The 25,273-nt window shown below is 40.4% G+C and overlaps 1 protein-coding gene across 4 annotated transcripts in view; it reads right to left on the bottom strand.

Moving 5' to 3' along the window:
- Positions 1-25,273, bottom strand: part of CREB5 (cAMP responsive element binding protein 5) — a 410,470-nt gene that overhangs the window by 379,790 nt on the left and 5,407 nt on the right. The window contains exon 1 of one of the 4 annotated variants that reach the window (XM_082661373.1): positions 21,073-21,108. The exons of the other annotated variants lie outside the window; for them this stretch is intronic. The gene's annotated coding sequence lies outside the window, so the exon portion shown is untranslated. Of the gene's footprint in view, positions 1-21,072; positions 21,109-25,273 lie in introns of those variants that run through there. 4 annotated transcript variants of the gene reach the window in all.

Genomic DNA, 25,273 nt, shown 5'->3' on the forward strand with positions numbered 1-25,273 from the left:
ACTCTAGTGCTACATGGCTACTCAGCAGAATTCATGGGCATCTTTGCAGGATTTGGAAATGATTTACTGTCACGTGAAGATGACAGCTGAAAGCTCTAAGTTTTCCTGCTGGAATGTTCTACACCCCTGAGACAGGTAAAGTCTACTGGAAGGAAGTGTTTTTCAACTGATATCCCAGAAATATGTCATAGAAGGAAAGAGGATCTGACCCATCTGAGTACAGACAAGTGCTTCCGTGTTTGTTCATTCACTCATTCATTGTCTCATTGAAGAAATAAATCTACTAAGTGTTTACCTGGTGGCAGGCAAGTTGCCAGGCCCTGGGCCCACAAAACTGAATGATACTTAAATTACCCACAAATCACAAAGGCACAGAAACACCAAAATAATAATGCCACTTGCTAAATTCTATTACTAGACTGCTCTAGAAAGCACTTTGCGAATCCTAAGAATGAAAGAGGTTACTCCATCTGAGGGATTTAGGAACACCTTCAACTTTGTATGTGCATCTTAGAGGAGGGGTAGTATGGCATGGGGGTTGAGAGTATAGGTCCAGAAATGATGGGCTGTACAGGTTCAAATCCTGGCTCCACCACTTATTGGCTATGTGACTTTGGGCCAGGTTCCTCCTCTGCAAAATGATACTGATAATGGCAACCAGCTCACTGTAAAGCTCCAATGAGTGCCTGGTACATAATAAGTGCTGTTATCTTAGCCAGATTATTATAGGAACTTATTCAACGAAGACTGAGCAGAAAAAATATTACAGTTAGCAGAATAGCATGTGTAAAGGCAATGGTTAATGAAAGGTCAGGTAGTTGCAAGTATGATGAAAAATTCAGTGTAGCAGGTTCCTAATGTATGTGTGGAGATGAATCAGGTATAGATTAAGGTCATATTGTCAATGACTTTATACACGAAGCCAAAGAGGTTAGATTTTTATTCCCATGGGCAGTTGAGACCCAACAGGGGTTTGATAGAGTTGGCTTTGGTGTTCCAGATCATTCTGCCTGCAGTGTGGGGCCTGGGCTAAATAAAGGGTTGTGTGCGTATGGTCCACACGTGATGTGGAGACAAAGCATCATATAAAGGGTCTGGTTTTGTTTGTTTGTTTTTATCACAAGTAGAACTGTCTGTGGTCAAGGATGACAAAGGAGACACTGCTCTCTTTGGTTGCTTACCAAGGAAAACTGTGGGACACACCCAAAGCACAGCTATTCCCACATACTTACCCTGCTCTCCAAATTTTGGGGGTATCTAAATTTGCTTCTTCCCTCACCCCACAAAATGTCAGACCTGGATTTCAAAACTTGCTGTTGGGAGCACACTGGCAACACGTCAGTTTTATTAGTTTTAATGGTGTTCACAAATCACAGAGCGTTAGAAGTAGAAGGGAATTTATGGCAATTGCTAAATCCAATTGCTCCCCACTTGGGGGTCCCTGGATTCCTAAGCAGTCTGTGAAAGTAATAACAGAGTTCAGTTCACTTTTCAGTATTTCCAAAAGCTTAACATATATTTAAACATTTAATGATTCACAAAAAAAGCTCTCACAAGCCAAGTACAATGCCAGCTTTACTTCTGGCTGGAAACTTTTTGATTCGGCGTGGTACCATCAGTCAGCTCATGATTATCACCGTTTCTGATTTACCACGATGAACGCCTTCAGTTTTAAAGAAAACGAATTAATTAATACTTACCGAGTAGAAAAAAATCTTTCAAATATAAAAATAAAAGTAAGAAAACACAAAGAGGGCCTTTAGGGTGTAAAGCTGGGATTCAGTGATCTCTAGTCTACCCTCAGCTGCCCTGTCCCAACACTCCCTTAAACAATAACTTGCTGGTTGAGTCCACACCCTCTTTCCCATCCCACCTCCTGCCCACTTTTAGAGTGCAAAACATACTCTTTAGTGTGACTGTCTTTTGGAGGTGAAAACACAAATCAGCATGTTGGGGGCTATCGAAACGTTGAAGGAAACCCTGAACTTCAGCTCTCAGGAAATGAAGGAGTTAAGCAATATCTACTCCTGGATGAAATTCTATTATATAACAGTAAATGTGTCTCTAGATAGTAAGGGCTTCAGGCAGGATTCTTGTGCTTTGTCTCCTTTACACTCTACCCAGTAAACACTTAAGGCACTGTATAAATGATGCATCACCATGCATCCCAACCACAAATGGCTCCTGAATAAAAGCCTTTTTGGATAACTGGGAAATATCACGCAGGGATGAATGCCAGTGTTTGTAAATGCACTCTGAGCCTGAAAGTTACCAGATTCTAATCTCACAAATGTCTATATTCTCTTTTCTGTTCCAGAACAGATTTAGGACTATAATTCCAAAAACAATCATACAAAGAATACTGCGCATGTTAATCATCGAGTGACTGCATTTAAGAAGTGGGATGATATTACACTGCTTATAGTTAACAGGATTGTATCTTTAAACACAGCTATTAATATTACGACTACTAATAACAGCACTTGCAATTCCATTTAGTTAGACTATAGTACCAACTGCACCTTAAGTTTCACGTTGTTACCTGAAGTAAGCTGTGCTTTTACTGTACTTCTTGAAATCAATGACCACTTAAAATTAGGATTCTGTAGGGACCCAGTAAAATATCTGGTGACAGAACTAGAAAGCATTTTGTATTGGTGGAAGGTGGTGGAAGGAAGACCTATGGATTCAAGACTTCAGTGGTATTTTCGTCATACAGATAGCTTTATCTGAAGAAGATGGAATGGTGGTCTCTCTTGGCAAGCTTTACAGACCTTTCCTTGTGCTCCCAACACTGTGTACAGTATGAGGAAAGGAAGCACCCATGACAGAGAGCGAATGCTGGCTTTGCCACTTATTAGCTACATGATCTTGGGTAAAATTTTCAGTCTCTCTGAACTTCAGTTTCCTCAACAGAATAGAGATAATAATACCAACTAAATAAAACAATGTAAGTAAAGTATTTAACACAGTGCCTAGCATATAGTAGGCATTAATCAAATTAATTGATTAATCAGAAACAGTAATAAGAAGTCTTTAGCCGTGCCCCTAAGAATCCTTTCAACTGATCATGCAAGTGGCATCTTGTGAGTAAGAGCTGAGACCTCTGAGGGATGCTGTCACTGAATCAGTGACATCAGACAAAATCGTGACCGAATTGCACCAAACCAAAGAACTTCTGATGCTTGCTGTCCTTCTAAAAGTGGGGGAAGGACAATTAGGGACAGTTCATCATTTGCTCTAACATAATCTTTGCGTTACCTCACCAGCATAGTATGAAATTACACTCGGGGACTTTCATATAGCAGAATAAATGCAGCCTGTTCTCCCAGATTCCATCAGCTTGGTAACATATCCTTAAATCTCACAGTCAAATGCTGCAAAAGGCTAGGCTGGTCCCATTTATCAGAGGCAATGATTAGTTCAAGGAGAATCTGAGAGAATCCCGGAGTCTTTCTTCTACTTCGGAACCTAATCCTAAAATTCAACATTTGATTATTTCCTAGAAGAAACCTGCAATGGAAACTCCACTGGGTAGGGAAAAATGATAATTGCATCTAAGCACAGGCAAATAATTGGCTATCAGGAGTCTCAGACTCTTTGTACTTGGCATATTTAAGATACTATAATTCAAGTCTGAAGGGGAACTGAATGGTTTTCAATTTTGCTACCCCTCCAGAAATCCATCTTCTTCAGATGTTCCTGCTACCCACAACCAAGGGAATAATACACAGATGAGTAATAAACTGGTGCTGTTCTGTGCCTACTCCCCAGGCCACAGAAAGAACAAAAACAAAACAAAAAACCACCCTCTGCTGTTCTCTAGCAAACACACAGGGAAGCTAAACACAAGCCGATAGATTGTTTGTAGTGGGGATGAGGTCTCAGATATGCTTCAGAAACATCAGAAAACATGGGTGATGAAAGGCCATATGCGCAAATGCACACACAACGGACACAGGCTACAAAATAAGACCTCTGCAGCTTGAGAAGCAAGGGCACGAAGCATTGATTTTCACTGGAGAGGGCATATCAGGTTACAGGAATGCACACATTTAATTTTTATGAGACTGAAGGCTCACAGAAACAACAAAAAAATTCCCACTTTGCGACACACTAATGTAGCCAGTAAGGGCAACTTTAAAATAAAACAAAGGGAAAGGCTTAATTGTGTTATCAAAAGGCCTTTGAAAATAAACTGTAATGCCACAAGCCACTCAGACATGTTCTGTGACACTTTTAGTCTCCTGGCAAGAGAAAGGCTGGAGCCAGGTCACATCCGCAAATCCTCTTTTTTATATAAATAAGTATAGATGGGATTACTCACCCCTTTCTGCTTTCTCTAAAGAATAGTTTTCGTTTCCCAGGTAAATCAAAGACTCACCAATCTTCCAGCTCTCAGCCCCAACCCAAGAAGAGAAAGTAAGCAAGGCAGAAATGTGGTTTCATACCAGAGCATCTTCTTCCAGCCAAATGTAATTTACAGCAGAGTGTCTAGTTCATCTGTCACACGAGAATTACATACCCTCGCCACTTACCCTGAAAATAAATATGCGCTCCTCATTCAGGTAAATGAGATCGTTTCAGAAATAAACTGACTCCCCCACTAAAACCTGCCTTCCGCAAAGAAAATAAATGTTTGAGATGTTTCTGCTGATGAAGACGATGCCACTGACACTTAAATTTAAGAGGCTGGTTGTATGGCCCTTGTTCATATGAAGGCCAGACCAGAAGCAGCTAGAGGCCACGAGAGCAGGAAACATCTGATAATAACTATGCTAAATCACCTCTTAGCTCTTATCAGCAAGCGAAATCTCCCAGGCAAAAATGGAGGGGAAGAGGTCAAAACACACATCTCCACTGACAATCATACATCTGGAAAAAAACCAACCTTACAAAATGACGCTGAATTTTTACTAGCCCACACAAAGCTCTTAACCATAGAGTTCCTTTCACCTGAACTTCACAACAGCCTTGTAAATTAGAGAAGGTATCATTTTCCGATTTAGAGACTGGGAAACTGAGGCAGCATGCAGTTACCTAAGTGTCCAAAAACTCACAGCTGGTTACAGGTTGAGTCAGGGTGAAAAAAGCCAGGTGGCCCAAGTGATAATTCCAGCATTCATTCAATCCCTCTGCTTTTAGAGGAATTACAACACATGGTCTCTACTCTTAGGGTGCACATGACCTAATTAGAAAAATAAGACGCTCACACACTAAATCAAACAACGCCATTGAAGAAAAATCACCAATGCTCTGCATAAACCCTTTTCACTCTTTTCAACTCAGAGCCATATTAATTTTCTGAATTTAACAAAAAGATTCTTAATCAGTCAACACACATTTTCGAACTTAAAACCGCACAGTAAAAGTCAGGGCCACTGGTCAGAACGTGTCCCATTTGTTAAATTATTTACGCCCACATGACTCTCCTATTGAATATCTAGGTAAACTATAATAGTCTTAGGTATAATTATTTACCAATGACCAGATTTTATGGTTCACCTTGAAGGAAAAAGAAGTTAACGTGGTTTAAAAACCAACAGTCTCAAATATTTAGCTATTTTTATTAGTGAGTTACAATGATCTGTGGCGATATAAAACTTTATAATTAAAAATTTTTTTTAACTTTATAATTTTTTTGGCATTCCCTCTTCTTGGAACTTCAAAATTTCTAAATATTTTCAACAGACTTTCAAATTTCTACATTTTAAAGAATTCACTTAGCATGGGGTAAAATAAACATAAGGAAGCCAAGAAACTATTAATATTAGGCAACAAAGTCTCCACAAACAACTGAATCTGGGTGTTGAATTTGGGGCATTTGATTGAAATTCCATAAAAGGAATGAAGAATTAATGATCTAATAGTTGTAATAATTAGTAATTATATTTTCAGAGGCTCTAAGAAGAATTAATTAGAGCATACCTTTGAGGTATTATTATCTCCATTATAAAACGAGGAGCGGAGATGGAGCCGGGATGAACCAGTTGCCTCTGGCCACAGGCAGAAAAAGCAGCGAGCGGGCTGTCGGATACCTGAAATTCCTGAGCCCCACGGCCTCCTAACTAAGCCTGCTCACTCTGAGCTGGCATCAGGAAGTTCATTCTTTACATGACATAAACAAGTAGCTATCTTTTTTCTTTCGTTGACTATTCCTCTCTCTAGAGCTACTGACCCCCTTCAGTTCTCCCATGTGATTCTTTTCAGATTTGGTTTCCTTGGCAAGCTGCCACCTAAAAGTGTAGTTGAATCAAGTGAGATAAGTAGAAGTCTGGATCTTGAAAAAAATTTTATTACAGGAGAAGGAAAGGGAAACAGGCAGAAAAATATAAGGAAGATTCATGTAACTGAACCAATAACAAGAAGTGACATTATTCTAAAAGTAAACTGTGTTTATATATTTACAAGCTCAGATACAAACCACTATATCAGGAACTAAGAACCACAAAAAATAAATTTAAACCTTTTTATATGATAGAAGTCTATGGCTATATTTATGCCTCTAAATTTTTAAGAGTGCATACCCTTGCCATATTAAAAAATGTAAATTTCAATAAGCGAAACATTACTACTCTAAAAGAAAAATGGGGACTTTCCCGGCGGTCCAGTCATTAGGACTTCGCCTTCCAATGCAGGGGGTGAGGGTTCGATCCCTGGTCGGGGAGCTAAGATCCCACATGCCTCGCAGCCCAAAAACCAAAACATAAAACGGAAGCAATATTGTAACAAATTCAATAAAGACGTTAAAAATCACCCCCATCAAAAAAAAAGAAAAAATAAACTTTCTAAAACGGCCAAATGGCATAGACAGACATGAACAGACAATTGACAAACTGCCAGTAAATAAATGGATATAACGTTCAACGTCCCTTTTAATCAAATAAAAGCAAATTAAAACAATTTTGACCTAACAAATTGGCAAATATCTCTCTTTTAGTGACTACCTAAATCCTGGTTAGAGGTCACGTTTGACAGGCACTCGGCATAGCCTTGATGATGATGAGGCAATTGGTACAGGCTGTTTGAAAGCAATTTAATAAAATGTATCAAAATCCATTTGTTGGATTAATTCCTTTGGAAAAATGAGAGATGTAGATGAAGAGTTACGTGAAAGAAGGGTCATCAAAACGTATGCATTACCAAAGAAAAATTCAAAATGGACTAAGCATCTAATAATAAGCAGAATGACTTAAGTAAATTATGACAAATAGAAGATTATACAGTCATTAAAATCATATTTTCAAAACATACATCATGAACTTGTGGAAATGATCATAAAATAACGTTAAACAGAAAACAAATCCAAACACAAAACTGCAAACACTCTATGAATTATAGCTACACGATATGGATGGATAGACATAGATTATATGAAGGATATACATCAAAATCACCAACAGTGATTGTCTTTGGTTAGAATTTTCTTCTTTACATGTTTCTGTATTTTCTATGAGTTTTTTTCTTAAATCAGAAAACAGTACATTTATCTCTAAAATTAAAGAAAAAAAAAGCCAAGAGAATCCTTGAACTTCAGATTTAGCTGGCATTTTTTCACATTTTTGTTCAAGCCAGCTAAAATTCATCTTGACTCAGAAAGGAACACACCAGCAAGTAGACTTTAGCATTAGGATTGGCCGATTTCCAGTGTTAAAACTTTGGAACTTTCCTTTCCTAGTTACCCTTGCAGGAAAAAGAGATGCCCTATTGTTCCTCTTCGGGGTATTTTTCTCACAAGGTCAGCTTCAGAGGGAATTTGGAGGAAAGAGAATTTACCAAGACCACTATTTTAAATGGTGTGCTCTAATTTTACAAGCCCACATGACACTGCCAAGCTGCCTCAGTGCCTGCCGGCTTAGAAAAGAGCTCCAGGACTACATACAGGCACCAGCCATAAATGACACAACCGAAAAATGATTGCGGCTTGTTTGAGAAAATATGCACAGAACATGCCAAAAAGACTCCTACACTGGATGTTTTTCTGAATGAATTTCTTGTAAGTCCTGTCACGTGAAACTAATGTAATACTAGGAATCCCTATGATACGAGGACCTCATTCCAAATGCATCTACCACATTGCTTTTGCCATTGGCTGGTCGAAATACACAACACTTCACCTCTGTGTTAAATGAATTGCCTAATTCAAACATCCTATTATAAAGTTTCAGTGCTTGTTTTATCTTTGCCCAAGCATGGCTTTAGTTAATAGATTTCAGAATCTTTCTTTGAAAAACAGCTCAATGCAATAACAAATGCAATTAGAATCACATACACAGAAAAAATCATTGCTGCTTGCAGTCACCCCAAAACCTGCAATGGCTCTCCACTGCATTTAGATTGAAATCTAAACTCCTAACCTGGCTTAATACACCTCACCTCCAGCGTCATCTTGTAGCATTTAATCCCTTGCCCACTACACTCTGGACATACTGGTCTTTTTTGCTTTTTCTCAACCCTGGCAAACTCATTCCCATAGCACTAGGTCTCCTCTGTATCTTAAGAGAATATTCTTTCCTATGACCTCCAAATGATTAGACTAGCTTGTTTTCAGGTCGGGGTTAAAAGTAATCAAGTGAACAATGGAAACAACTTAAATGTCCATCAACAGATGAATGAATAAAGAAGATGTGGTATATATATACAATGGACTACTATTCAGCCATAAAAAAGAATGAAATAGTGCCATTTGCAGGTACATGGATGGACCTAGAGACTATCATACTAAGTGAAGTAAGTCAGACTGAGAAAGACAAATATTATATGATATCACTTATATGTGGACTCTAAAGTATGACACAAATGAACTTAACTACAAAACAGAAAGACTCACAGACATAGAGAACAGACTTGTGGTTGCCAAGTGGGAGGGAGAGTCGGGGAGGGATGGATTGGGAGTCTGGGACTAGCAGATACAAACTATTTTTATAGCATGGATAAACAGCAAGGTCCTACTGTACAGCACAGGGAGCAATATTCAATATCCTGTGATAAACCATAATGGAAAAAAATATGAAAAAGAATGTATATATATGTAACTGAATCACTTTGCTGTATAGCAGAAATTAACACAACATTGTAAGTCAACTGTACTTCAATAAAGTTAATTTTTTCAAAAAAGTAATCAAGTGAACACGTGACTTAACAATCCTGTGAAATGGCAAATTAAAATTAACCTATTTTTAATTTGGTATTCTTGCTTAGAAAAGACTGACCTTTGTTTACCTCCAATATTTAGAAGGTACCTTTCAAATGCTTTCCTGAAAAATACAGAGGTTATAAATGTCCAAGCATGAGCCAAAGGCAGAAACAAAAGAATGAACCAGGATTCTTTATTGGTCACAATTCAAAATCTAGACGTTTCCAACATCAACCTCCCTTGTCTGTCCTAATTATTGTGTCTTAAGGAAGTCATGGTGCTTATTTCTCTTATTTCTTTCATTTCAAAAAGTGTAACATTATTAATGCCATAACTACAGCATCAACTCATAGTATTATTTACAAGTACTGCTATATCGGACAGTCTTTGAGATGTCTCCTAATTATCCCAATCTTATGATATACATGTGTGTAATCTCCTCCCCTGAATACCGGCTGGGCCTATTGACTTGTTTCTAACAAACAGAATATGGCAAATGTGGGAATTCCCTGGAGGTCCAATGGTTAGGACTCAGTGCTTTCACTGCCAGGGGCCTGGGTTCAATCCCTGCTCGGGGAACTAAGATCCCGCAAGCTGCATGGCACAGCCAAAAATAAATAAATAAATAAACATTAAAAAAAAAAGAATATGGCAAATTTAATGGGATATTGTGTCTCTGCAGTTAAATTACCAAAAGGACTGTGACTTCCATCTCTCACTTTCTCCCTCTTAGAACCTTGCTTACTCTTACCCTGCCAACAGCCATACAAAAAAGCTTGCACGTGGAACTTGAGGCCTGCAACAGCCATGTGAGTTTAGAAGTATATCCTCCCTTAGTTGAGGCTCAGGATGGCTGCAGATCTGGCCAACATCTTGATTACAGCCTTGTGAGACCCTGAGCCAGAGGACCCAGCTAAGCCACAGCCAGACTCCTGACCCACAGAAACTCTGACTTAATAAAGATATGTTGGTGGGGGGGGGGGGCTCATTTGATACACAGCAATAGCTAACTAATACAACTATATACTTGGCATTTTCTTTTCTTATCATTAGGATTGTAATGAAAGGAAGCTTAGCTCCCCAAATTATAAGGATAAAATCAGGTCGCATGGGGATATAGGATATTCAGAACTAGAAATAATTAATCAGGATTTATTCTCAAAGGGAATAATAACTATATTTGGTACATTGATCATAATAGCCACTCATAACGTATATAGCATTTTTAAATCCAGCTGGTGTTTTCACATTCAGAGGCATTTGCTACTCTTGAAAAGTTTATGAAGTAGGTATGATTATGATCTCTATCTTACAGAGAAGGAGACTGAGACTCAGTAGATTTCATGACTTCCACGAAAGCAAGGACCTTCTCTACCTTGTTCACCGCTTCTCCCCAATGTCTAGCACTCAACATATATTTGTTGAGTGGGTCTCTCCCACAACAATGTTCTCTATAAAGACGGTGACTTTTTTCATGAAGTTCTCCAATTGACATACATCAATCAATCAATCTACCAATCAGTTTCTACATATAACTGTGTCACACACCAGTATCGATTCATGGAACCAGTATCTGTGTTTCCCAAACAACACAGCCTCCTCTGAAAGCTCACTCTAGCTTTAAAGACAGTAAAGAGAAAAACCTCTAATTTAATTCTGTTTTTCATATAGGTCGACACCACCAAAAACAGAAACTCAAAGCAAACAACCCTTTCTCGGTAAATCAGACCTCTTCCCTCACAAATGATTATATCATTTCCTATAATCTTCCAGGATGAGGCTGGAGACAACGGACCTTTCCAAGAGCCACCAAAGAAGGTCATCAGCCGACCCAGACCCCCATCACTCCCCCACAACGCTCCCACCCCTCCCCCGCCATGCCTGGCCTCTGTCCCCCAATAAACATGGTGAGTAGGAAGTAATAGGTCTTGTCAAAGGTCATGATAAAATAATCTCAGGCGATGCCAGATAGAGGATTCCATAGAAATGCAACAAAACTGCTGATAAGGAAACAGGAGGTGGGGGGATTTTGATTGGGAGGTTTATGTAAGCCTTAAATTCCTTTTCTTTTCAAAGTTTCACAGTCAAGTGATCCATTCAGTCTTCAACCACAGTCCAGCCTCTACTCACTGTTACCTAATAAAAAAGTGTTTGTTCACAAAAAACACATGGAGCCATGAAATAATAAATTAGTCTACGTTTTAAGAAGATAAGAAAATCATTAGGTACGATTACCCTTGGAACTATACTATATGATTACAAAACGGAGGAACTGCAACGTATCACATATAAGGTAATAAATTAATAACAGTCATACACTCATTTAGCAAATATTGAAGAAGTATCTGCAATGTGCCAGCACTAGATGTTGGAAAAATGGTGATGAACCAATCATGCATGACCCCTGACGTTTCAGAATTTAGATTCTACTGGGACATATGGATTTTAAAGTTTTAAAAATTAAAAATCACTTAAAGGAATATACATTTGAAAACAGTAAATGAATGAAGGAAAAATTCAGGGTAGCTTGAGAATTTAATAGGGGGACCGAATTTAGAGTAGGGAACCAGGGGAAAGTAGCAGTTATCCAGGCTGTAATTGTCTAGACAGAGGGCACAGCATATGCAAAGACCCCGCAGCTGACAAAGGCTTGGTGCTTTCAAGCACCTGAAATTCCACTGTGATTGGGGCTGTGTGCTGTGAGATGAGGCTGGCCTAGATGATGCCAAAGACTGTGATCTTGCCTCTGCAGCCCCAAACCCTTCCCTAAGTGGCAGCATCCCACTGTCTACTGGAAGCCTCCTCACACATAACATGCCCCAAATCAAGTTCTTTGTCTTTCCCACCAAACCTTCCACATCCCATCTGTTGATGGCAACTCTATCCTCCCAGTGTCTCAGGTCAAAAACCTTAGCACCCTCCCTGACTTCTTGCTTATCCCCACACCCAATCTGTCAGCAAATCATTTCAGCCTTTACCTTCAAAATTAGCCATTAGCCAAACTCCTTCTCAAAATCATCTACTCCAAGCCGCCATGGTCTCTTCCTCCTAACAGGTCTCCCCATTGCCCCCCTACCCCCTATACAGTCTGTTCTTCAACCATAACAATGGAGGTCTTTAGAAGTGATGAATTCTCTTCTCAAAACTCTCCAATGGCTTCCTTTATTGCTGAGATTAATATCCAATGTTCATAGCATGGTCTGCAAGCCCCTACATGATGTGGCCACCCACCTCCTTACTGTCTCCATCCCTGCTTTCACACCAGGGCCTTAGTATGAGCAGCTCCCTTTGCCCAAAAGCTCTTTCTCCAGATCTCCACAGGAATTGCTCCCTCATTTCAAAAGCTCTCTACTTATAAGTCACCTTCTCAGAAGTCACCTTCTCAGTCACCTTCTCACCTACTCCATCTGGAAAGATGAAAGAGCACACTGTATCCATTTCCCTGGCTTCATCTTTCTTTTTGGCACTTAACTGCTGTATGATGCCTCTCTAGTTGTATAGAGATGTTGTCTGTTGATGCCCTGCCATACCCATAGAACCTGGGAGAGTTCTAGCAAAAGAGGGCAAAGGTACACAGTTAATGATGTACTTTTTTGGGCTACCACATGGCCATCTCCAGATCACATAAAATTACAAACTCCTAGGAAACTGATTATGTCTAATATTTTACTAAGATCGAGGTTCTGGAGAAACAAGAGAAGGAGAGAGAAGACTGGTCAGGAGGAGGGAGAAGAAGGGTAGGGTTTATGGTAGACAGGTCAGGGTCTGGGGGAGGAAGATAGCCCTGAGGTTCTGTGACAGGCACTGTGGTGGAACAGAATGTGCTGAGAGAAAGGGGGGCAGAAATAAAAGGAATAAAAAGAATGCGAGGGTGCCCAAGACAAACCTTGACTCAGTCATAATCTTGCCTAGGCTCAACTCTAAAGGAAGATTTTTCAACCAGCATAAGGGGAAGGAGATGAAGGTCTTCTTCAGAGTACATATTCCTCTTGCCAAAAGATTGGTCATGTGTTTTTTATAATCATAAAAAAAAAAAAAATTCCACAGCAAACTTAAATGTCAAACAATAGGGGATGGTTAAGAAATTATGGTACAGCAACTCAATGGAATATGACGCATAATCATAGTTTTGAAAACTATGTAGCAACATGAAAAAAATGTCTGTGGTATAATTTTAAGTGAAGGAAGCAGAATTTTTAAATGTGTCTATGTTCTGATTGAAACTGTTTAAAAATTACGTTCATCTCTGGACAAATGAAAAAATCAGTTATTCCCTAGGGTTGTGAAAACCAATGTGATTTACTCATCTCGCCCCATTTTTGGAGTTCTAAAATGCTATTACAATAGTTTTTAAGCTATGGGAACGTCCATCAATACACTTAAAGAATCGCCCTAGGCTGGTCCTCCCAGGAACACTCACCAGACATCAAACATGTCATGCTGGTAACAGGAAATTCATGACAAAGAACAATGTTTGAGTATCCTGATAATCAATTCACTCAGGGTTAATTAACCAGCGACTCTGTGTAAGGGACTATATGTTAGGTTCTGTGAGGGAAATCAAAACTGAGCAAAAGGCAATTCCTGCTGTGATGGAGCTGATGATCCAGGAGAAGGAATTTATGACAAACCTCAAAATAACCACAATATGACTTTTTTTAGTCCCAAGAAAAATATTAACAAAGCACAAAGGAATTAATTAATTTTGCATTCAGTTTTTGGTTTGAGAGATCTGGAGATGAGTGTTTCCACAAGTGAGGGGTTAGGAGACAAGAACAGGTGTTCCAGGGAAGATGAGAGTCTGAACATGGCAGAGAGGCACTCAACACAAATAAGAGTTAATTATGGGTCTGGCTTGAATATGGCGTATACCCACCGGGATGGTGGCTGGCGTTAGCCTAGAGGTCTTAAAACAAATGCTTGTAAAGGCTCTTGAGCAGGGAAATGAGAAATTCAGAGCCATGAAGTAGAAAAATTCATTTAGTAGCCAGAATGGAAAGAGTCTGAGCTCAGGGACCAAACAAAATGGTTCCAAACTCCAACGCCTCCATTTACTGGTTTTGTCACATTATCTGGCTTGTCAGTCAACCTCTGGGCCTCGCTTTCCTCATCTATAAAAAGGATAACTCCAGCTCCTAGGTAGGTTTGTTAGGAAGGATGACATGGTAGATCGAAAGAGTAGGTTCAGTAAAGACTCAATAAATCATTCTGTTCCCCTTAATTCTCAGTTCAGAGAAGGAACTGGTGGAGAAGAAAGACAGGGCAGAAGGGTAAGGATCACAGGACACGGTTCATGTGGGACCTAGAAGAATGGGCAGTGACATGTTCATGATGGCCAAGGGAAAAGGCAAAGTCAGCAACTGTCATGAAGGTTCAAGCTGGGGGCTCAGAGGATGATTTTGGCCCCCACTGAAATGGGTATGTCAGAAGGAGAAATGGTATGAGGATTAGATCATGTCTGAACAATTTGAAAATTAAGGAACAGCAGCAGCCCATCTAGGAAAAAATGGTCAAGGTGAAGCTAGAAGTCAGGATTCATGGCCCGGGAGAGAGGCATGGGCTGGAGACACATGGCATACGCTGTAAGATTTTTAGTAGTTGACTGTTCCTATTACCAAGGTCTGTAATGCTCTTACCTACCTTTCTCCACAGCTCATCTTTATATATCCCAAATATGTAGAGAAATTGTTGGATCAAAATACCGTAGTTGGCATATAGTCTAACTAACTTTAGCATCCTGTATTTTTCTCCATGATGTGTTATCTCTTTTTAACAGCTTATAGAGATATAAAATTCACATATCATACAATTCACCCACTTAAAGTTTACAATTCAATGGCCTTAGAATATTCATTTACAGGTTTGTGCAACTATCACCACAATAAATTTTAGAACATTTTCATCAACTCAAGAAGAAAACAGGGCTTCCCTGGTGGCACAGTGGTTAAGAATCCACCTGCCAATGCAGGGGACATGGGTTCGAGCCCTGGTCCAGGAAGATCCCACATGCCACAGAGCAACTAAGCCCATGCACCACAACTACTGAGCCTGCACTCTAGAGCCTGTGAGCCATAACTACTGAGCCCGCGAGCCACAACTACTGAGCCCACGCACCACAACTACTGAAGTCCACGTGCCTAGAGCCCGTGTTCCACAATGAGAAGCCACCACAATGAGAAGCCCATGCACCTCAACGAAGAGTAGCCCCCATTCGCTGCAACTGGAGAAAGCCCACCCGCAGCAACGAAGACCCAATGCAGCCAAAAATAAATAAACAAAATAAATAAATGTATAAAAAAGAAGAAAACCCACTTCCCTCAGTAGTCACCCCCGAGTCCCCAGCCCCACCCTCAGCCCTAGGCAACCACTAATCTACCTTCTGTCTCCATAGATTTGGCTATTCTGGACCTTTCATATAAATGAGTCATACAATATAGAGCCCTTTGTGTCTGGGTTTTGTTTCTCAGCACAATGTTTTCAAGATCCATGCATGTTGTAGTACATAGCATTACTTCATTTCTTTTTATGACCAAATAATTTTCCAACATATAGATATACCACATTTTGTTTATCTACTCATCAGTTGATGGACTTTGGGTTATTTCCATGTTTTGCCTATTATGAATAACCCTGCTCTGAACATTTATGTACAAGTTTTTGTGTGGACATATGTTTTCATTTCTCTTGGGTGTATACCAAGGAGTGGAATTGGTAGATCATAAGGTTTATGTTTAATTTTTTGAGGAATTGCCAGACTGTTTTTCAAAGTGACTGTACCACCTGACAATCCCACCAGCAACGTATGAGGGCTCCCAGTTCTCCACATCCTCATCAACACTTGCTATTGTCTGTCATTTTCATTATAGTCATCCTAGTGGGTGTGAAGTGGTAATCTCACTGTGTTTGTTTTTTTTTTTTTTTTTTTGCGGTACGCGGGCCTGTCACTGTTGTGGCCTCTCCTGTCGCGGAGCACAGGCTCCGGATGCGCAGGCTCAGCGGCCATGGCTCACAGGCCCAGCCGCTCCACGGCATGTGGGATCTTCCCAGACCGGGGCACGAACCCGCGTCCCCTGAATCAGCAGGCGGACTCTCAACCACTGCGCCACCAGGGAAGCCCTCACTGTGGTTTTGGTTTGCATTTCCCTGATAGCTAGTGACGTTGAACATCTTTTCATGTGCTTACTGGCCACTTGTATATCTTCTTTGTAGAACTGTCTATTCAGATGATCCTTTGCCCATTTTTAAATTGGTTATTTGTCTTTTTAGGATGATATGTTTTTAAAACACGAAATTTTGTCTTCTGTGCTTTCATTGTGTAAAACAGAGGTAGCGCATAGGCATAAATTGGCCATCAACAATTAGAAAAGCAGAATTACTTCTCTTCCTGCATTGAAACACCTATGTTCAACTTGATGTGTCTGTTGCTTATGGGAACTGGTGGCTTTTGTCCTTGTCTGTAAATATTAACACATCAAAACAACGGTTGTTAAGCCTGGCAGGGTGACAAACTACAGTTGTATTTCATTCTTTGTTCTCAAGGTTAAAAGTTGGTGCTGCCCTTTTGGCATTGCTCTTTCACAAACTCTGAAGACAAATTCAAGGCCAAACCAAGGACAATGGCCACATCAGCAAATTCATTCATCAGTGTAATATATATACACCTATTTTAAAGTATGGACTTGTTTTGTTGACTTTGTCCATTCCTGGTAATGTATAGACCCCCATCTCTGAAGGCTTGTTCTAAGTTTTTCTGGGGGTCCATCAGAAGTCTATTTTAAACATGTGCTAAAAAAATGTCTGGTTATGATTCCCACAACTCCCAACCTGCCAGCTCCCTTAGGGTCCCAGTACTACTTGCCCTGGGTGCTACCTTCTTGATGGGCATACTTACTGTTATGGGCTGAATTGTGTCCCCCAAATCTCCAGTACCCTAGAATGTGACTTTAATAGGAGATAAAGTCTTTACAGAGGTAGTCAAAGTAAAGTGAGCTCTTCAGGGTGGGCCCTACTCCAATATGATAGGCATCTTTATAAAAAGGGGAAATTTGGACACGAAGACAGCCATCCACAAGCCGAAGAGAGAGACTTGGAACAATTTTCCCACACAGCCCTCCGAAGGAACCAATCCTGCTGACATCTTGATTTTGGACTTGTAGCCTCCAGAACTGTGAGAGAATAAATTTCTATCGTTTAAGCCACCCAGTTTATGGTACTTTGTTACACAGGCCTAGCAAACTAATATACCTGGCCATGCACTGGACTCCCCCTGAGTGCCAGAGCTGTGGTTGTCTTGAGGGGTGAGGCCCCTCTCTCTGACACAAACGCCAAAGCTGCACTGCCTTGCAACCCAACACCTGCACTACAGCTTTTAGTTATAGTGGCTCTTTGAGTTTTTGTTCACAGTTATTTTTTGTTCTCTTCCAAGGACTCTGACACAAGCCCATGGGGCACCGGGCCAGAAACCCTCCCCTCCTCTACCACCACAAAGGACAGTCCAGACTTCATTACTGGGTCAGGCTTCTCCTGCCTGGCTCCCTCTTCCCTTAGAATGAATAAACCCCTCTCCCTTCCCTTATCGAATGGTTAATCAATTCTCCAGTCATATTGATCCTATTTCTTAAATGGCTTTTGAATCTGGCACCATCCCAGCCCAAGCCACTATCACCTCTTGTCTGGACAACCACACTAGAACCCTCACTGGGCTTTCTGCCTCCAGACCTGCATCCCCTCACCCTCCCACAACTTTCTGTTGCAAGGACCTATTTGGTGTCTCTCCTACCGGTTAAGATTTGGGAGGAGAGGGACTGCGTTGGGTTTCGATCATGTATCCCTAGTACCTGGCAGGTAATAGATGCTCGGTAAATAGCTGATAAAGGCAGGAAGGAAGGAAAGGGGGGAAGGGGAGGAGAGGTGTGGGTTTCTATTCCCTTACAGAAACCAAAGGCTCTGTTTTTTCATTGCTCTTAGTTGAACATATCCTTGCACTGAGAAAGGCAATCAAGTCAATACAAAGAGAGATATTTAAATAATGCCAAATGGTGTGTGATTTTCAAACTAAATGATACAGCTTTCTATATACAGGATGCATCCAGATCCGAGCCAGTCTCCAGAAAAGAGACAATCTGAGCCGCGTATCTAATTATTGTCCTCCCTGGATTTTCCAATATGTCAGAATCACATCGCACATCTGTCACCTCTCTGCATTGGCCTGAAGTACAGAAGTCCTCTTTAGATTTCTGTTCCTCCCATTAAGACACTAAAGCTGCTATACCTAACTTAGAACAAGTGGTCTATGCCTTCTGTTTCTCTATCCTGGGAATGGGTACAAGCAAACCTTATCCCTCCTTTTTGTTTAAATCATGGTAAAATACACATAGCAAAATTTACTGTGTTAACGATTTTCAAGTACACAGTTCAGTAGTGTTCAGTATATTCACACTGTCGTGCAACCAATCTCCAGAACCCTCTATTTTTCAATAATAAAATACATAGTTCTTAAGTACATAGTTCTTAAATAAAATCATAGTTCTTAAATAACAAGAACTATGTAAAGGAATATAAGAGTTCCTAAATATATCTCCTAAAATATCTGCTAAATGTTAAATAAAGATTAAGCATCCATTTACAGCCTTCCTTTTAAAGATACTACAGTTTTTTTGCTTCAGGAATTTAAAAAAAAAAAAAAAGCATATTTCCTGGAAAGGGTAAAAATGAATCTTGAGTTAAAGGGTTAATCTGCCTGTCTTAAGAATGTCCCTCCCAAAAGGGCATATCAAGCAATTATGTGTAATTTTTTTCCTTCCCTGATTTTTCTGAGTGCTTCTGAGGCACATGAAAAAAATACTTGTGCTTCTCTGCCAGAACTACCTCCATCCAATGGGAAGGGATCACTGTTTTGTTTTGTTTTTTAATGTTTTGAATGGTTTGAAGATTAGCATGGGTATTTAGCAAAAAGTACAATTTCAAATTACACGCTGCTTCGTGGTGCCAAAACACTGTGCACCATCATCTTTGATGACATCCACCAACACAGCACTAGAATGGTGGTTGTTAGTCATCTGGCTTCACAAAGCTGGAAGATGAAATTGTAAACAATGTGAGCTTAGGCAGGCCTTATTAGAAAAGAAGAGTGTCTTAAAAGATGGCTTCAATTTTTTTAATCTAGCAATATCTTTTAGTCACCAATATGTGTATCTAAATCAATTGCTCAAAAGGAGGAACAATTTATCCATGGGCATCCTAAAAAAGATGATAATCACATTTACAAGTATATATGCCAATAACATCCTGGTCTTCACCGGCTAAGGTTTTTGTTTATATACAAGTTTAACCACCGTAACCACATATATGTGTGGTCATTAAAATTACTTTAACGTTAGTATAATGCTTAGAAAGGGACCCAAAGTGGCCCCTCCCTGGCACTGGTCACAGATCACACTATTAATCCCACCTTGTATCTCATCCACTGAAAATACAGAGGTGTAGACAGAGACTGCAAATGACTAAGTCCAACCCTAGTCATTATTAGGAGAAAACAAAAACCGAATACTCCAAAGCACATGGCTCCAGGTCAAGTATGAAGACAGGACACTGGTAAAACAAGAGTTAAAATGTTTTATTAAAGACAATTCAAGAGCTAGGGCTAAAGTCTATTTTGCTCAATAAATGAATACCTAAAACCCTTTCCTTTCAATACCCAAAAGAGTTTAACAGTTTACATCTTTAATCTCATAGTCTCTCCACAAAGTCCTCTAACAGTCAATCACAAACTAGCCTGAAGAAAGTTTCCCTAGATACCACCAAAAACACAGGTTTGTAACAGATGTCTCCAGCAACTTTTAGAGCAGATCCCATGTTAAGAGGTTGATATACCCATATGTATTTGTTAATCAGCCCAGGTCTGTACATGTAGCCTGAAGCTGGGAAGTAAGAGTTAGCAGAGAAATCATTGATGCAAAAATAATGCATGGAAAAGTATCAGAAAGAACATTATTTATAAATTCAAAGACAAATGCAATAATATACACAACTGGGAACTCCCCACCTGGAAGCCATCCAGAGCAGTGCTTATATTTAGGCACTAATAAACACGAGCTTTTAGCTCACACTGATCACCTTCTAATTAACGAACACAGTATCAGTCTCTCAGCTTCTCCATCTATAAAATGGGAATTAAAGCTGTGTGGGGCTTCCCCGGTGGCGCAGTGGTTGAGAGTCCGCCTGCCGATGCAGGGGACACGGGTTCATGCCCCGGTCCGGGAAGATCCCACAGGCCGTGGAGCGGCTGGGCCCGTGAGCCATGGCCGCTGAGCCTGCGCTCCGCAACGGGAGAGGCCACAACAGTGAGTGGCCCGCGTACAGAAAACAAACAAACAAACAAACAAACAAAAAACTGTGTGTTGGTCTTCCCTGGTGGCTCAGTGGTTGAGAATCTGCCTGCCAATGCAGGGGACATGGTTCAAGCCCTGATCCGTGAAAGATCCCACATGCCTGCGGAGCCACCAGGCCCGTGAGCCACAACTACTGAGCCTGTGCGTCTGGAGCCTGTGCTCCGCAACAAGAGAGGACACGATAGTGTGAGGCCCGCGCACCGCGATTAAGAGTGGCCCCCACCTGCCGCAACTAGAGAAAGCCCTTGCACAGAAACAAAGACCCAACACAGCCAAAAATAAATTAATTAATTAAATAAATTTTTTAAAAAATACTTATAAAAAAAAAAAAGCTGTGTGTTAATGAACGGAGCTTAAAATTCTCCCGATGAATGGTATTACAGAAAACACAAATATTACCACCACAAAATGTAGAGAAACGTGTAGCTTTGTAGCTAAAAAAGGTTTAAAGTCACGTTTAAAAAGCTCATGGTTAGAGAGACATGTACTTGGAACCAGACTGCTATGCAGGGGATAAGGAGAGAGGTTCAGGGTGAAATGACTCACGAATGTGGGAATGCAGAGGCTCTCGGCAGCATGAAGTCACAAGGGACTGTCCCTGAGGTCTCTCCTCTCCTCCACAAACAATGCTGTTTGTTGACTTCAAAAAAAGATGGGTGAGGAGTTTGGAAATTATTATTTTTTATTTTGGGGTTCTTCGCATCATTTACTGAATGCGCAAGCTGGTATATTGTTCAAAAAATTATTAAAGGAAAACATTCTGGTGTGTACTGAGAAATATTGATTCTCTAGTATTTAAAGGATGACAAATAGAAGGAACACTTTAAGTCTGGGGGGGTTACAACTAACATCTTGACATGAGCAGACAGCAAGTTTGGTCTGACACGAAGCTTTTTAAAAGCTTAGAGGGAAGAAACACAAGGGGATCCAGATGTCTCAAACCGAGTAAAAGCATCCCTCCAAAACCAGCTAAAGGCAAGTAGTATCTGGGGCAAAGAAGTAAGCTAGCAAAATAACTGAAATGTGGTGATCTTGACCTCTTCCAAAACGGAGGGTTTCGAAGAGTCTGCGTGCAAACCAAATCCTAAATTAAGATTTCTCAGGAAGCAAACAATCCATATCTGAAACGTACACAAAACCGAGCTCATCTGTGGTACCAAGAATTATCTTCTAAAATATTTAATCTGCACACTTTAATTTGTATTAATTACATTTTCTTAAACATGTTTTGTAGAGTGCAGCACACTAATAATAACCGCTTGTTGCCCTTTGAACTCTGAATGCTTTACTGCAATCCCTTTCCTTAAATAGAATCATGGAATATTAGAGTAGAAGATTCCTTAGTGATCAGTTAGAATTGCAATTCTCAGCCCTGGCTAAACTTCAGAAGCATTTCTGGAGCTTTTAAAAAATATAGAGGCCCAGGCCCCCACCCCAAACCAAGTAAGTCAAAATGGACAGGACAGGGAAGGTATTAGTATTTTTTTTTTATAAACTCCACAGGTGGTTCTGTTGGGCTGCCTGGATTAGAAGCATTGATACAGCCTATAGATTTACATTGCCTGACACCATAGTCACTGGTACATGTGGCTATGAACACTTGAAACGAATTGAAATGTGGGGTAATTATAAATTGAAATGTGGGGTAATTATAAACACACACCAGACTTCAAAGACTTAGTACCCCCCCCCGCTCCAAATCATAAAGTATCTCATCAACATTTTTATATTGATTATATGTTGAAATGATAATATTTCAGATATATTAGGTTAAATAAAATTATTAAAATTAACATCACCTGTTTGATTTTTTAAACTATTTTTAATGTGGCTACCGGAACATTTAAAATTACATATGTGGCTTGCATTTGTGGCTCCCACTGTTGGAGAGTGATGGTCAAGACCAACACTCCTTTATCACAAATGAAGAAACTGAGGCAGGGAAGCATAATGAGTTCGAGGCAGCACTTTGGGGATACCCTCTTCTGGCCTCTCAGGCTTTTCCTGTTGCCTTAAACCACACTGTTGCAGAGCTAGGAATGGCAGAGCCTGGCATGCCACCAATCGGATTTCAAACCTTTCTTTCTTTTGTCTTGCTAATTGTTTCTTCTAAGGTTTGATATTGAAATCTATTTTGCTTATGGAAAAATATCCCCTCTCTGCTGTGCACACACTTGCGATTTGTTATTGCAGGGTTACTCATGAAAGCACAGTAACTAGAATGGATGTTAAAAAATAAATCTAGGGCTTCCCTGGTGGCGCAGTGGTTGAGAGTCTGCCTGCCAATACAGGAGACACGGGTTCGTGCCCCGGTCCGGGAAGATCCCACATGCCGCGGAGCGGCTGGGCCCGTGAGCCATGGCCTCTGAGCCTGTGCGTCTGGAGCCTGTGCTCCGCAACGGGAGAGGCCACAACAGAGAGAGGCCCGCGTACCGCAAAAATTAAAAAAATTAAAAAATTAAAATAAAAAAATAAATCTAGAAAAACATTAGCATAAGGAAAATACAGAGAATAAGTGAAGAGGACTATTAAGGTTTTTAAGATGTAGATGGTCAAGTTCTAGCCTGTGAATATTTTATACTGCTGCAGTTTAATAAATCACCATGGAGACCCTCAACATTCTGAGGGTCATCTTCAGCACAGCATCAGCCCCTGCTCAAAATTTAGAAGTCTGAGCCTATAATATTTCTTTCCTTCCAGAAGGCAATGTTTTTGTGGACAATGCTGTCATTGCAGTGAGGCAAATCAGCTCTTCATAATGGCACACCTCGTCATACCTAGGTACCCTGCTAGAAGTGGTCTTTATCCTCAAAGCCTTCTACCTCTGGTGCATGGATTAGTACCTGGTCATTCAGAAGCCGAACAGCATTATAGTTGACTTATCCTCAAAGCCTTCTACCTCTGGTGCATGGATTAGTACCTGGTCATTCAGAAGCCGAACAGCATTATAGTTGACTTAAAGAAGAAAATCTTGTTTTGACAAAGTAAAATGGTCCCACCAGATCTGGCAAACGGAGATAAAATGTATTTCTTCTAATAATCAGAATTCAAACAAAAACAAAGATGTTTTTTGTTTCGTGTGGTTTTCCCCCCTTGGGAAGCCAGCAGAGAGAGAACTGCATAAAACTGGCTGAAATGTGTTATATTTGAGAAATCATGCAACACAGGGGCTCCTCAGTGTAATCAAAGAATAAAAGAGACCTAAATTCTGATATTAAAGTGTTCATGCAAAGAGCTGGAAAGGAAAACTGTGGGTCAGGCCAAACAACACACACAGTAGATGCATTCAAGATTTCTGCTGAGATATTCTTGTGCTCCATCCTAAATACAACAAAACCTAAACATCATCTTAAATCAAATGTTTGGTGCTCTGGAGCCCCCTATGTTGCATGCATGAATTCTATTAGTTATGATTAGTCAAGTTTTGCCATTCAAACCTCGAACAGCATACTTCCAGACTCAACTCATTCCTTATTCACCTCTAAACACTCTCATATACACCAGCCTGGAAAGATAATATATTACAGATGGATCCTAGGCAAACGCGCATCTGCCAGCGTGAAAACAGCACTTGTTACTCTATTCAACAAAAAGAAATATTATTTATTTTAACTTTAAGAATTTTTTGGATCCCTTCCTCAGAGATGAAAAAGAAAAGACAGGAAGTAAAGGAAGTTACTGCCTTATTCTGAGACAGTCCTATAGACCATTTTTTGTTTTGCCTGGCCTTTAGTCTCAAATGAAATCTGAATGGTGTAGTTTTACAGGGCATGTCTAATCGTATTGGTAAAGAAGAAGAGCGGCCTTCAACTAAGGAGGCCAATATTAGAAAAATCAACATTGCAGATATATAAAAATAACCAGAATAGAAACTATAGGTTGGGCTTCCCTGGTGGCGCAGTGGTTAAGAATCCGCCTGCCAATGCAGGCGACACGGGTTCAAGCCCTGGTCCAGGAAGATCCCACATGCCGCAGAGCAGCTAAGCCCGTGCGCCACAGCTACTGGGCCTGCGCTCTAGAGCTCACGTGCCACAACTACTGAAGCCCTCACGCCTAAAGCCCGTCCTCTGCAACAAGAGAAGCCACGGCAATGAGAGGCCCACGCACCGCAACGAAGAGTAGCCCCTGCTCGCCGCAGCTAGACAAAGCCCGCGCGCAGCAACAAAGACCCAATACAGCCAAAAATAAGTAAATAAAAATAAATTTATAAAAAAAAGAAAAAAGAAACTATAGTTTCTATGGTCAGGGCATTCATTCAAAAGATCTGATAAAAATTTGTCATTGAAAGGTTAGTGATCAAAAGGCTTGAAAAGAGCAAAGCATCCAAAGCCATGGTTATGCTTCCTTCAGGACAAGGGCATTTACGGCCTGACACACGGAAAGACCACCCAACCTGGAGGCAGGGACCCAGCTTCTAGGCTCCGTTTGGCACTCTCCAGCTCTCAGCCTTAGATGAGCCAGGAGAGCCACCAGGCCCGAGATTTTCCTCTGCAAAGTGACGAGCTTGCTCTATCAATAAGAAGACTCCCTCCAGTTCCAGCTCTGCTTAATGCTATCACACAAGCCTACTTCACATCAGAACCCCTAAGCCAAGAGGAACTCTTACTAAGTTTAGTTCAAGCCAAATGCCAACCTGGTAGTTTTCAATCCTTGTTAACCTTAGGGTACAGATTACAAATATGAACCTTGAGGAAGTAGAAGGAAGCAGCTAAAATATGTACTTTTAAAGTGTTAAGTTGATTCTGAT

Source organism: Grampus griseus, assembly GCF_964374135.1.
Source record: "Grampus griseus genome assembly, chromosome: 9".
Taxonomy (NCBI): Eukaryota; Metazoa; Chordata; class Mammalia; order Artiodactyla; family Delphinidae; genus Grampus; species Grampus griseus.